This window comes from Ixodes scapularis, unplaced genomic scaffold (assembly GCF_016920785.2).
Source record: "Ixodes scapularis isolate PalLabHiFi unplaced genomic scaffold, ASM1692078v2 PGA_scaffold0__279_contigs__length_252992795, whole genome shotgun sequence".
Lineage (NCBI taxonomy): Eukaryota > Metazoa > Arthropoda > Arachnida > Ixodida > Ixodidae > Ixodes > Ixodes scapularis.
The window spans coordinates 162,570,768-162,583,897 of NW_024609835.1; positions in this window are offsets into that span (position 1 = coordinate 162,570,768).

Sequence of the window (13,130 nt, forward strand, 5' to 3'; positions counted from 1 at the left end):
TCCGTCCCTCTGTTTTATTTTTATTCGGGAGATTGAGATAATAAACACAGCTCTTGTACTTTGAAAGTGATAAATTCCATGCATTTAACGTCCATGGCTGCTAATTATGTGAGTGTCGCCATTTGTGAATTTTGGAATGTTTTCTTTTCCTTTTTAAGATTAAGAGACTCGTTTCAATTAAACATGGAAAGGGGAATATACCAGTCTAAAGATTTTACCTTCATAGCCCTTCTAGTACGCGCTGCCCTCCCGTATACATTTCACTGAATAAACAAGCCGCTTCTGCTTGTCGAAGCCTCGAGCCCAGAACCGTTTTTTTATGAAATAAATTTGTTTTGTTCAAGTCATCTCGTTGAGGCGAATGTCGAGCCGATAGTCTTCTTACTTTCGATGTACAAACAGCTTATATATATATATATATATATATATATATATATATATATATATATAACTGAGAAGAAAAAAACCCTTATTGAAAAACAGCAACAACGGACGATTTAATCTTATCATAATTAATCAAAGATTAAATCGTCCGTTGTTGCTGTTTTTCACTAAGGGTTTTTTTCTTCTCAGTTTTATACCCACGCCTTCGGCCTCCCGCCACCATGCCCGTTATATATATATATATATATATATATATATATATATATATATATTACTAAATTGAAAGCTAGAACAAACATATGCGTGTCCGTTGACAGAAAAGTGATTACAGTTATTCTGTTTCATTTCTTTTCTGGACGCTTTTATACGTTGCCGTACCACACGTATCATAGTCTCCGGTTTCAAAGGGAGAAAAGGAAGGCATATTTTTTTCTTATATACAGATAGATTTCACTCGGGAAATGAGTCATATAAAAGCGGGGTTTAAGGTTTCCTCGATGAACTATGAAATAAAAACAAACGCAGCACCCCGCGTGGGCAGCAACTGGAATTCTATCTTCAACCTCCCATGTGGCGTCGTCAGGGGAAAGATATCCCGTGTCGACATCATCGGCTATTGAAGAGCACCATGGTGGGGCACGATCTACAAGGCTCTAGGCTCTCAGAAAGACAATGCGCGTGACGTAATGCCGTCACCGCTCAGCTCGGAAGCTCGAGTGGTGCTAGAAGATCGTGAAGCATCGAAAGCGCCCAAAGAACGTGGAGATGAACCTGACAGCGGATAACCGTGTCCTTGTTTGAAAGAGGCTTGCGTCTCGCCGGATCGAAATGAAATTCCTGGAGTTCCCGAACGCTCTTCCAACATCACACCCCTCTTTCTTCTTCTCTCTCGTGTTGTGTGTTTTTGTTTTTATTCTGCGCCTAATTTTTTTCTGCGTTAACATCACGCCACGTACACCTCTTTGGGGCTGGAAGCGAAGCGATGTTCCTCCCCAACAAATCGAGCGTAGTCTCTGCGTCGTGTGACAAACTCTCCCCGAATTCGGACAACACCACTTACTGTCACACAGAGTTTGAGAAAAGCGGGGAGTGGCAGGACGCTACTATATTGTTGTCGCACCGCGCCTAATAAAATTAGCCCATAAGAACGCAAAACGGCGGAAGGAGAACCAAGAGACGTGAACTTTTTAAGCCACACCACCTGGATTTTCAAGGCTGTCATAGAGTAATTAAAACTTTCGAACTGCCTCCATTACCTCCCCGCAGCGTCATCACACTCGCATAGCGCATACTTGATAACGGGACTCGAGCCCGACACCGAGAGTTATTCGACGCGTGGAATGGCCACGAGGCCTAGGAGAACGACATATCGCTTATTATCCAATCTGTGTCTTCGTTCGATACCACTGTGATAACGTGGAGACGTTATATTTTGTTTCAGCTTAAGTCCAGATGCTACAGGCGATACGAGGTTATGGGATCAATCTAATAACGTGAAAGCAGCGAGACACTATGCCCTTTCCTTTCGTGATTGATTAAGGAATAATAGAACACGTAGGGATCCATGACGAACGCCATTTTAAACAAATATCTCTTCCTTTTTGTGTTTTATAGCGTTATGTTTTCTTCGAAAATTATACATCATAGGCTGTTTTTTGTTCATACAAACCAAAAGCATATATCTGGCCACAAAAAAGGAACTTCTCTCTATCTCTATGCCGTGTTAATTGTCCTTCGGTATTCAGCTTACAACGCGCACATTGCCGTGAAGCTTAACTCGAGAATCAGTGAAGGCTGATTTTGTTTGCTGCGCAATGTTACGGGCACAGCTAGCGAGTTAGTAATCCCAAAAATAAGAAAATAAACAGGACTCACCCCTGATTTCCGGTCGTATGAGATGCGCTGTATGCTTTGCGCTGCAGTCAAATATTGATTCTCTCATCTCAATAGACCTTTCTTATTTTACAGCGTTGCAGTTTTTTGTCATTCAGCATCGATTTTGCGTCTTCGGCAAAATAACAAATATTATTCACGTGCACTACATTTTTGTGGGGTGAACGTGATAGAAATGTAACACGCAAGAGCCAGAGGCGTCCCCGTTGCGACGGAAAGAACAGTAAGTTAAATTTTGCATGCTTTTTCTAAATGGATCTATTTCGAACTTTGGTCGAATATGTATTAATGAGTCCGCCGTACCGCTAGTTCTCACTGGTTGTGCCTCACCCTTTGGCTGGCTTAAATGGGCACTAAACCACTTTTTGCCATAGTCTTTTTATGGCCATTACTCAATCTATGGGCACTCCTTAGTAAAAAGTTTATACGGAGAATAAAGTTATTCGTTTAATAAACGCCTATGATTAAAAAAAAGATCATAGAGTAACATATGAGAATCATATAAAGGTATGTGCGAAGTTATAAGAAACTGATATGAAGTTTCTAATAAATTATTACATAATTTTACATAGATCTTGTATGTTCTCATAATGCTCTTATGTGCCCTTAAATGAACTTATGTGATCATATGCCTTTATTGGACCAAACCATTTCTACTACATACAATTATTTTTGTTTACTACGAATATCTTAAAAATTTAAAACATTACATTCATGCGTGGTCGATTTCTCTATATGTTCAGTATCAAAAGATCGACACCAAATAAAATCGTTGGACGAGGAAAGGCCCAGCGGTGCCCTTCCTCTGGTGTCTGCAATAGTTCCGAGGTGATTCTATCTTTTTATAGCTATCATGAAAGAAAACTCGGCCACGCATGAACCTAATGTTTTGTTGAAAGATTGTTTGAAAACGTAGATTAAGTTATGACAATAATATAGAATATCGCAGAAATTTGTTTTGCTGACTTTTAAGCTATCAATTGACCATAATGCGAACTAATGGCGTTCATGTCGGACTTCTGAATAGCAGTGTTGTTACCTAAAAAACTGTACCAAGACTTACGAAATCCGAAATTAAAAACATAATTTACACGTGGCGATCCAATCAGGTTCTTCCCTCAATCTTGCTCACAAGCTCTATGCCATCTATCGCCACCACGTCTCCGTTATCGAACCTTCAAAAAATATGGGCCACTAAGCCATAAAGTACGACCAACAATTGCGTTATCTCTAAAATATTGACACACGACGACTAGACGTAGCCCAACGCGCCTGTTGTGTCTCGGTGCCACGATTAGTAATTACTGCACAATTACTACGACTTCAGTAACCAGAGAATTTGCGTGATTTCTTCGAGGAATGAATCCGCATTTCTAACGTGTGATTCTGTCCTGCGCACAGTGCTTGAAACAAATGTCGCGCAGCCATCTTCTCTTGCTCTCTCTTCCCGACCCTTCAAAACACCATATTCCACTCGCTCCACGATCCTTCTCTCACGACGCTCGTATTTACTGAACGAGAACACCCTCGTTCGCTCAGGCGTGGCGTCACGGTGCAAGCCGCTGGGGTTGAACGCCAATTCGGCCGCCTTCCAACCCTGAGCTGCAATATAGGACGTCTATTTTGAGAAGGAAAAGCCCGGTTTCTCCGAGGCCCCAGCTGGGTGTTGTTGCCCAAACGCCCACGCCTTAGTTCCTTGACGTGTCTGACGCTCCTCCGTTATATCCGCTGCGGGGAAGGCGTAACGAGAGCTTGCACAACCAAGCGACATTGTGAAACAGAGAACGACATTGTCCAAAGTGGGTCTGTGTGAGATGCTTTCGATGTCACGCCATCAAGAAAACAGACAACATAAATATTACGCTGCAGTTTCCACTTTTGTTTTACCGCCACTGTCACTCTTTGTTACGAGCAGCCGGAGTCCTCTACCAGTCTCGGGTGTTTTGAAACCGGGTGATATTGGGCATCCCTGTCTACGCTCTAGCGTGGTGGTGTAGTCCTTACGAACTCTGATTCACTTTCCCGATAGCTGCTTACGCTATCATCCGAATGATTTAATGAAGCAGCGCCAAAGGAGCATCGTCCCTGCGCCAGTTGTCTTTGCGCGTTCCCTATCTCCAGCTACACCAACACCTCCCCTCTGTCCCACAAGAAACGAGTCTGTTTCTGCGGTGCTTCGCTGCAGAAGACACCGGTAACGCGATAACAATTCGATGTTCCAGCCTTGCAGACTATAATCCGCTGATTTACTTGGAACAAACCTCGTTCGCTTCCTAAACTCTTGGTTGTAGCGCAACCAGTCCACCTTGCTTTCCTTTCCGTAGCCACGATGTTCTCTTGAGAAACGTTGTGAAGACTTAGTTCCGCTCTGATGCATTGGGGAAACGATCAGAACACTCCCATCAAACGGGCCTGTTTGATGGGAGTGTTCAAGCGTGTCTTCCAAACGGGCGTATGTCTTCCATCATCGGATGAATGAATGAACGGAGGATATTGACTGTACCCTTTGTATCGGGCGGGAGCTTGCGCCACCTAGCGTAGCACTATTTACAGCCCCCTCCCCTCTTTACATTTTGCTATATATATAAGTCTTGCTTTAAATCATCTACCCCATCAATTTTCTTTATAGTCTCAGGACAATCAAGCTTGGCGTGACACGTCGCTCAATCCAGCTCAAACTATTTGCAACACTTTGAAGGCCTTTTCGCCGGCCTGTATGCTCGTAGCGCTGCTCATGCATTACTTTGAAAGGGTTAATTGAAGGTTTTTTTTAAACTTTTATACTTAATATTGTTGTCGCAGAAGAGCACACTTCAGAACTGTAGGCACTGTTCCGTACCGGAATGGCGCAACCCCGAAAGCTTAGAAGGCACGATGTTTTGTAGATTTGCGTCAAAGCCCTGAAATATACAAAGCAATCACACATTAAAAAAAAAAAAAAGTAAAATGTAAAACGTTTAAAATTAGCATTCCTTTGAAATTACATGGCACGGGAGAAATTTTGAATAGTGCTAATTGATTAAATATTTGGAATTATGGAGCTACAAGCCCAGCGTTGTGTTTGGGTTTTATGGGATGGCTTCCTAGAGTGATATTATTCTCATATTCACTGCTCTCTGCTCCGCGGACAGATATTTGTTTAACAATGTTTTGCGACGTTTGCGGATTTTGAGTGTAGTGCAAGGAGTGAGCGTTTTCTCCGCTTCACCGGTCGCAGAGCGGACATGTATTTTGCGTCTTTAACGTGAGCGTGTGACCGTAAAAGATGGCTGCTCTGTTTTGACCCTAGCCTACAGTTCTACATTTGTCCTCGCTGCGAGAAAACAGTCTAGTCATAAAATAGAAATGAACGCACCCCACGACAAAAGGTTATTCATATGGCATTTAGTTGCGTTCTATGTAAAAAAAGAACAGCTTATTCAAAATACGAGAACGATAATCAGCGTGCGACGCGTAACTGTGGACACCGTTCAAACTACGACTAGCTTGTACGAACAACGTTTCTCAGACACCACAATCATTTTAACACATCGACAACGGGATGGGAAACAAACTGATTCCCAAAATGATGTTAAAAACTACGAAAAAAAATTTCTTTAAAATAAAAAAATGTGAAGAAAAGGCAGTAGAACATTGAAGATGAGGGGGAAGGGGCGATTTTAGTTCCTTTCTGCAGAAGAGGTAGTCTCGACGATGTCTTCGCTTTTCTGCTTTTGAAGTGCGCGCAGACATCGTAACGAAAATTCCCTTCTCTACGTGGTTTTACTAAAATTTTACTAATATTTGATCCTTCAATTTTGTTCTTCAAGTTTCCGTTTCTGGTTGCATCAACCTATCGGGGAAGGTATCTACTAAAACTCCCTAATGCTAGAACCAGGTAACCACACACGCGTACACATTATTCAGCGTTTGATACATTTTTAAAACAGTTCTTGGGGTAGTGCGACAACTCAACGTTCTTATCTCATAATAATAACATAATCTCGCAAGGGTGCGACGGCGGCGCTCCAGATTTTGTTCTTTCCAGTGTTGCCTCGTTTGGTCACGGTGACGCTGATGAATAAGCATGCGGTGGCGCGCTCTTGTATTCCGTACTGCGCCTACTTATAACACTTTTATATACTTTTCCACCAAACTTCTGAACTATTTTTTCTGATAATATTTTGGAAAATATCATAAAGGTGCAGGCGAGCTGGTGAATATTAACCATGTTGAACTAAACGGAAACTGTGATAGAGAGGAAACATCAAAACGTAGAAGAGAAAGAAAATAGACAGGGCGAGGACTCAAACTCAGCTAGCTCGTTTATTTAGTCCACCTCCTTATATAGTCTCAATCTCAGGGTCCTTTCCACCAACACAGAATCACCAAGTTTGTATAGACCAAGCGCCGCAGTCTGCATCACACAATAAAAGAATGTGTACAACCTTACAAGTCGGCGCAATAAGGAAACATTCATGAAAACTTTAACAACAGTGCACCTTTCCCTTCTATTGTAAACACGGTTCACACTTCTGACTAAACAAAAGTCGTATCCACCTATTTAAAAAAAAAATAATAATAGCGAAGCAATTTTTGTTTACAGTTCTTTTGGACGTTCACTGTCAAGCTCCACTTCAAACAACCAAGGTAGCATACACAAAAAAAGGTTTGACATTACATTTCCAGAAAGCTTTTTGAAACTTCCGAACAACGAAGCCTGACGTATACAGTTGCCTAGAGGTTTTATCGGCAGTCTCTCTCACTATTCTCTTTACATCGTTCCTCTCCTTGTGTATGATCTCAGTCTACGGCCAGAGCGCCGTGCAGTTGTTATATTCATGAATATGCTTTGCAATTTCCAATTTTCGGAAATCACAAAAGATATTCATGAATTCAACAACTGCACGGTGCTGTGGTCGGAGACTAAAATCATACACAAAGAGAGGAAAGATGTAAATATAATAGCGAGAAAGAGTGCGCAGGTAAAATCTCTAGGCAAGTGTCTAAGTCAGGCTTCTCTACAGTTCGGAAGCAATTCAAAAAAATCTTTCTAAATATGTAATGGGAATCTTTTTTTCTTTTTATGTGCGAGCTTTGGTTGTTGGAAGTGCGATCTTGACTGTATTCGTCCAAACGAACCCTAAAACACACTTTTTCTTTAACGTGTGTTGACCCAAAAACAGTTTTGGTGGCATTTTTTTTACTAGGTGGATATTTTTATTTTATTTATTCTTTAAATCAGAAGTGCGAACTGGCGAACTGTGTTTAGAATAGAAGGGGAAGATATCATTTTATTCAAGTTTGAATGATGCTGCCTTATGATGCCGACCTGTATCGTTTTACACATTCTTGCATTGTGTGATGGAGACTGTGGCGGTTGATTTTGTGTTGGTGGAGATGACCTTGAGATTGAGAATACATAAAGCGGTAGACTAAATAAAGAAGTTAGCTGAGTTTGAGACGTCGTCTTGTCTATTTTCTATCTCTTCTACGTTTTGATGTTTCCTCTCTACCCCGGTCTGCGGTTGATTAAACATAGATACTATTTCTGTATTCAAATCTTCTATACCGGCAGGAAAAAAAAAGAAAGAAACAGCGCTTCCACAAGTTTTATGACCCCTTTGGGGAGGGGAGGGCGAATCCCCGTGCACTTTAAGGCCACGTGTTCTGGCGTCTCGTTATCACTATGGAATATTGCACATGTGGGTCTACATCCTAAAATTAATCCTCATATGTCTTTGTCCTTGACACTCCCATTCTCGCCTAGAAGGATACCGAGCTTCTCTGTGAATTATCAACCACCTGTTACATTTATATATTCGGTTCTTTTTACTTCTTTACATGTACAATATAAAACTGATATCTACTGCATTGTTCACTTACACATTTGTCTTTATCCTTTCTTTAAACTATTTTCCACCGAATTAGTCCGCTCAGCCATATCACTCGAGTTTAGGTATACACATGTCACGTATCGGGATCGGTTCGTTCATTTCGACTTTAAAGTATTTTAGATAAGATTGCTTGTATACTTTCCAGTTCTAACATATAAAATTTATTCATTTTAGTATTTGTTAAAAATTTAGGTTAATAATAAGACCTCTGCTCTAAAAATACGATCAGCCAATCTGTTTCTGTACCCCCTTCTTTGATGTACAGGGAGGGGTGCTCCCAGAGCAAATCTGCCAATCTTACGCTCCCAGTGCCCAACTGGCCAATCGAGTTTGTAGAATTGCTGATCCTTATGAATCGCCGACTTTACGCACACTACACCATTTGGAAAAGATAGACCAGGCACCACCACTTTACTCATATATTCCCTGTCCACATCAGTTCTGTTATAATTGTCCTGCCTTGAGTTTCACTGCAGCTGAATTTACTTTTTCTAATTCTACTTTATTCAACGTTCAAGGAAATATCGAGAGGGACTTTCGATATTTCTTTCACTTACTGAGACATAGATCCAGATATTTGTATTCTACGTCAACAGCTGTTATGGGATATTCCCGGAACTAGAAAGAAATGACGTCCATTGTATGTAGTAGTTGATGCCGCAGTTGTAGTAGTTGTTGATGTCACTGATCTCTATTGTAGTAGGCTGGATCGCGGACCGTGGCCTCGGCGGCTGGGGCCGAGTGTCGCCACGGTGGCCATTAATTGACACCAGCCAATTCGTGGGGCTCTATGGGAAGAACGAGAAAAAGTGCCTTTTCCCCCATTTTTAAGCTGTTGTCGGCACTGAAAAAGTTTGGCTGCTCTTCGATAAGTCCGTCAAATAGCTTTCCGTACAAACATGAAAACTGACAGCCCTCGTAGTCCTTAAAAATAAATATTTTGTGATCGAGAGTGACTCCGCTGGGCGAAAAATGTAGTGCAGTAGGCGAGAGTTACCTAGAGTTACCGCGGAGTCGGTGGTGGTTTCGCTGAGTTGGATTTAGCAGACGACAAGCTCGAAGGCTTTGCTACGTAAACTTTGCTCACTCTCGGAAAGCCTCTGTCGAGATGGAACTTCTTTGTCATGCATAAACTTCTGGGCTTCCCCGAGGACGGTCTCATTGACGGCAAGTTCCTTTGTTCACTCCACTACGACAGCAAGCTTGCCAGCTCAGCCGTAAGTGCTCCAGTACGTTCGGTTTTTTAATCGGCGACCGCACATTTGACAAATACCGATTCGATCCCCAAACAACCGACATAAGGATCGCAGCGCACAATAAAATACTCGCCTCCGGGCACAGTGTACATGCTTCAATATTCTTACTTTTGTGCGTGGCGACACCGACGGGCTCCCGATCTGCGATGCAGCCTACTACAATAGAGATCAGTGGTAGATGTCGTTCTTGATGTAGCTGGCGTTCAGAACAAAACAATTGTCTATTTTGTTCTGAACGCTTTTTGTTCACGCACCCACTGGGCAACCTTGCATGAACGCGACGCCGATGTCCAAGGACTCCGTCGTGACATGTCGTAATTATCGCAGTGACTGTACTGTTGATTGACGCAGGATTGCTCAATGTTTCTACGTGATCTATGAGGGGTGAAAGTTTGTCTGCTTTTTACAATGGGGTTACATGATGTCAGAACGCCGAGCTCGTATTGGCTGATTGATAAAAAAAAATAGTGCGTAGACCTCAACGCCTCTAGCATTAAAGTCCACCCACTATCATTTCGATCAAAGCCAATCAGATCTCGGTGTCGTTCTGACGTCACCACAACCGATGCTAAAGAATCAGACGACTTGCTCTCCGAATTACACTGTCATGTATTTCCATGGGTCTCCTCGTCGTTAAACACCATTACTCCAGGTTTGTTACTACTAAAACTTACATCAAAGATACCCCCTTTGTCTTTACATATCCCAGTTAGTTCGCACAACGTATTTAGGATATTTGACACGAGTACTTCGTACTCTGACACCTTTTCGAAATTCGGGACCCCTGTTCTGTAGTCCCTGCTGACACAAGCGCGGGTTGTTCGATTTCGATTGCATCCATGGCTGCTCGAGCACTCGCTTAACATTGTGGAACAGGGGGTCGAGGTACGGCACAACGATTGGTCCCAACGCTCGTTTTTGTCGTACTTCAGAGCCAGCTAAACCCCTGAACGTTCTTTAGCAGATACTCAGCAATGCCCACAATGACCCCCAAATGTAAGGAAGGAAGTCGTGTCACCACAGGTACGCGCGCAGTCTCCAAGCGCAGGATGTTAGGCTGATTTCAACAGGCTTCCTTTTGGGGGTCATTGTAGGCATTGCTGAGTCCCTGCTAAAAAGATCAGAGTCCAGTTGGCTCTTAAGTACCACAAAAATCCAGCGTCGAGACCAGTTGTTGTGCCGCATCTACACACCCTGTCCCAAAATGTTAAGCGCGGCGCCAATAAGTTTGATGTGCCCGTTGTTTTCTCTGCACCCTGTAAGTTGTCCCGACTGTGCACCTCTGCGAATAGGCGCGGTTCCCCTCGAGTGGCCTGTGATATCAACCACCGCACCCCTTATGTTACGTGTGCCACCAGGGGTTGTCTACTAGATCCCTTTCTTGTGCGGCAGAGTCTGCATAAGACAGACGGGCAGGTGCATAAATGTAAGGGCGAGATAACATTCATTTTCCCTCCGGTCCTCTCCCTCTGGCCACCTCGCAATTCCTTGTAGCCGATGCGGTTGTGAGCCAAGTTTTCGTGACATTACAATTTTAGCCCGCCAGAGAAACAAAACCCTGAGGGAAATTGATGAAGCATTTCTTTTATATCTCTGAAAGGAGAGAAAGCATGCGTCAATGCGCCGTCCCTAGCTCTGAAGAGTGACGAGGTGAGCTTTATCATGACTTGTGGCAAGTTCGTTTGAACATAGATAAGCGTGTACGTAGAACCGTTGTGAAGGATTGTTTGTGTGTTTTTTCCTGTTTATTTCTTGTTTTGTACAGAAATAAACTTTCAGTTGCTAGTCGGTGCCGTGCCTGCCGTTACCTCTTCTACTCCTCCCTCGTTTATTTTCGCGCTATACGCTCCGTGCTAAAAATATTAGGGGCGCTTTGAAAAGCGCGCGTAGCGCCACTAGCGGGGGAGCTGGTGTTTGACTGAGGCACGTTCGGAAGCTTGTGGATTTTTTTCGCGTGCGAAGGCAGCGTAAACGTGCAAGGACAAAACTTCGGCTTTTTGAGCAAACACTTTGAAGGCGACGTTGCATAAGCGCTGGGGCTGACATACAAACGCTGATCTGGCTGTTCTTCGCTTATAGATCCCAGGAAATGAGATTGACATATTCAATAATTCATAATGCAGGCTAGCTTTCGACGAGAAAGCTTCTCGGATTCTAGAATTTAAACCACTGTTTTTTTTTAACATAAGTGAACGAGGGAATGATATTCTGAAAGTATGCTATCACGGATCCTCTGAGTTCAGGGTGGAGAATAAACATCAAGGTAATTTAAATGGTGAGTTTCTGTCACACCAATTTTACTGTAATGGTTTACCCAGAAGAACACCTTTCTCACAAAAAGGCCTTTTCTCACAAAAATATTATAAGAAAAAGATGTTTTGTCGTCCCTCTGTTACTTGATTCCGTTGAAGTGCATTTATTTCGTTTTAAACACAAAATCATCAAAGGAAAAAAAAACAGCATAATGATCAAGAGCAAAACATGATGCTCTTCTGCTGAATGGGAAGGTGAGCTTTGTATCTACATCACACTTCTTTCGTCAATTATGTGGCATTGCATGCAAGTAATTCAGAATAAAAAGAAAAAAAACCGCATGTGTGGAAAAACGCACATAGATCGTGGAAAATATTCACTGAGGTAGACAAGCACAGGCATCCGGGCAGGGTATACAAGTAAGGTTGACCTTGTAATGGCCAGTACATCCCTTTGGTATTACACGATCTTTCCGCTTCTTTTATGAGAATATACCACGGCCTTGGAGTGGAGCTTCCAGATGTGAGAACTATACTGGTGAGCCAGAATACCACAATATATATATATATATATATATATAACGGGCATGGTGGCGGGAGGCCGAAGGCGTGGGTATAAAACTGAGAAGAAAAAAACCCTTAGTGAAAAACAGCAACAACGGACGATTTAATCTTCGACATTTCGGCCGGAGTCCGGCCTTCGTCTTCCTGACGAAGGCTGGACTCCGGCCGAAACGTCGAAGATTAAATCGCCCGTTGTTGCTGTTTTTCACTAAGGGTTTTTTTCTTCTCAGATATATATATATATATATATATATATATATATATATATATATACATATTTCAGATTGTTTAGCCCGGAATATCGCAAAATCGAAATACCTCAAGAGAGGAGGAGGAAGAATAAAAGAGGGAAGGGTGAGGAGGAAAAGAAAAGGAGAAGAGGGTAGGGATGAGGAGGAGGGGCATACCAACACCTCCGTATTCTTTTCTCTTCCTTCTCAAGAGCTGCGCTCGAATTCGGCATTACAGGCAGTTGTAAACGTCTTTCATTCTTTTATCTGATTGGATTATGGGTCTCATATCTACTGAACGTCCAACTCCCGTACAATCGCGCCACCAGGAAGAATAGAAACATATCTTCAGACACACTAAACTACAGCAAGTATACTGTTCGAGGAAGAGATGATCTTCAAAATAAAATTCCCTGAGGCTGTTTACAATTTTACAGTAAAAGAAGGGGAAGACACGTAATATGTAAAGCTGGAGAAAGACTACCGAAGATAAAACTAAAGTCGCTGTTTGTGCATTAAATTAACTTGCGCAGGGTTCAGGGGGGTCCCTTCGGGGAACCTTCCAGATACGGAACATAAGACGACCAGGACCGGTGAAGTAACGAAGGAGATGGTGATGAAAAAGACTGCAGAATTTGCAGCGATGGAAATAAAATCCTAGAAGAACAAAGATGA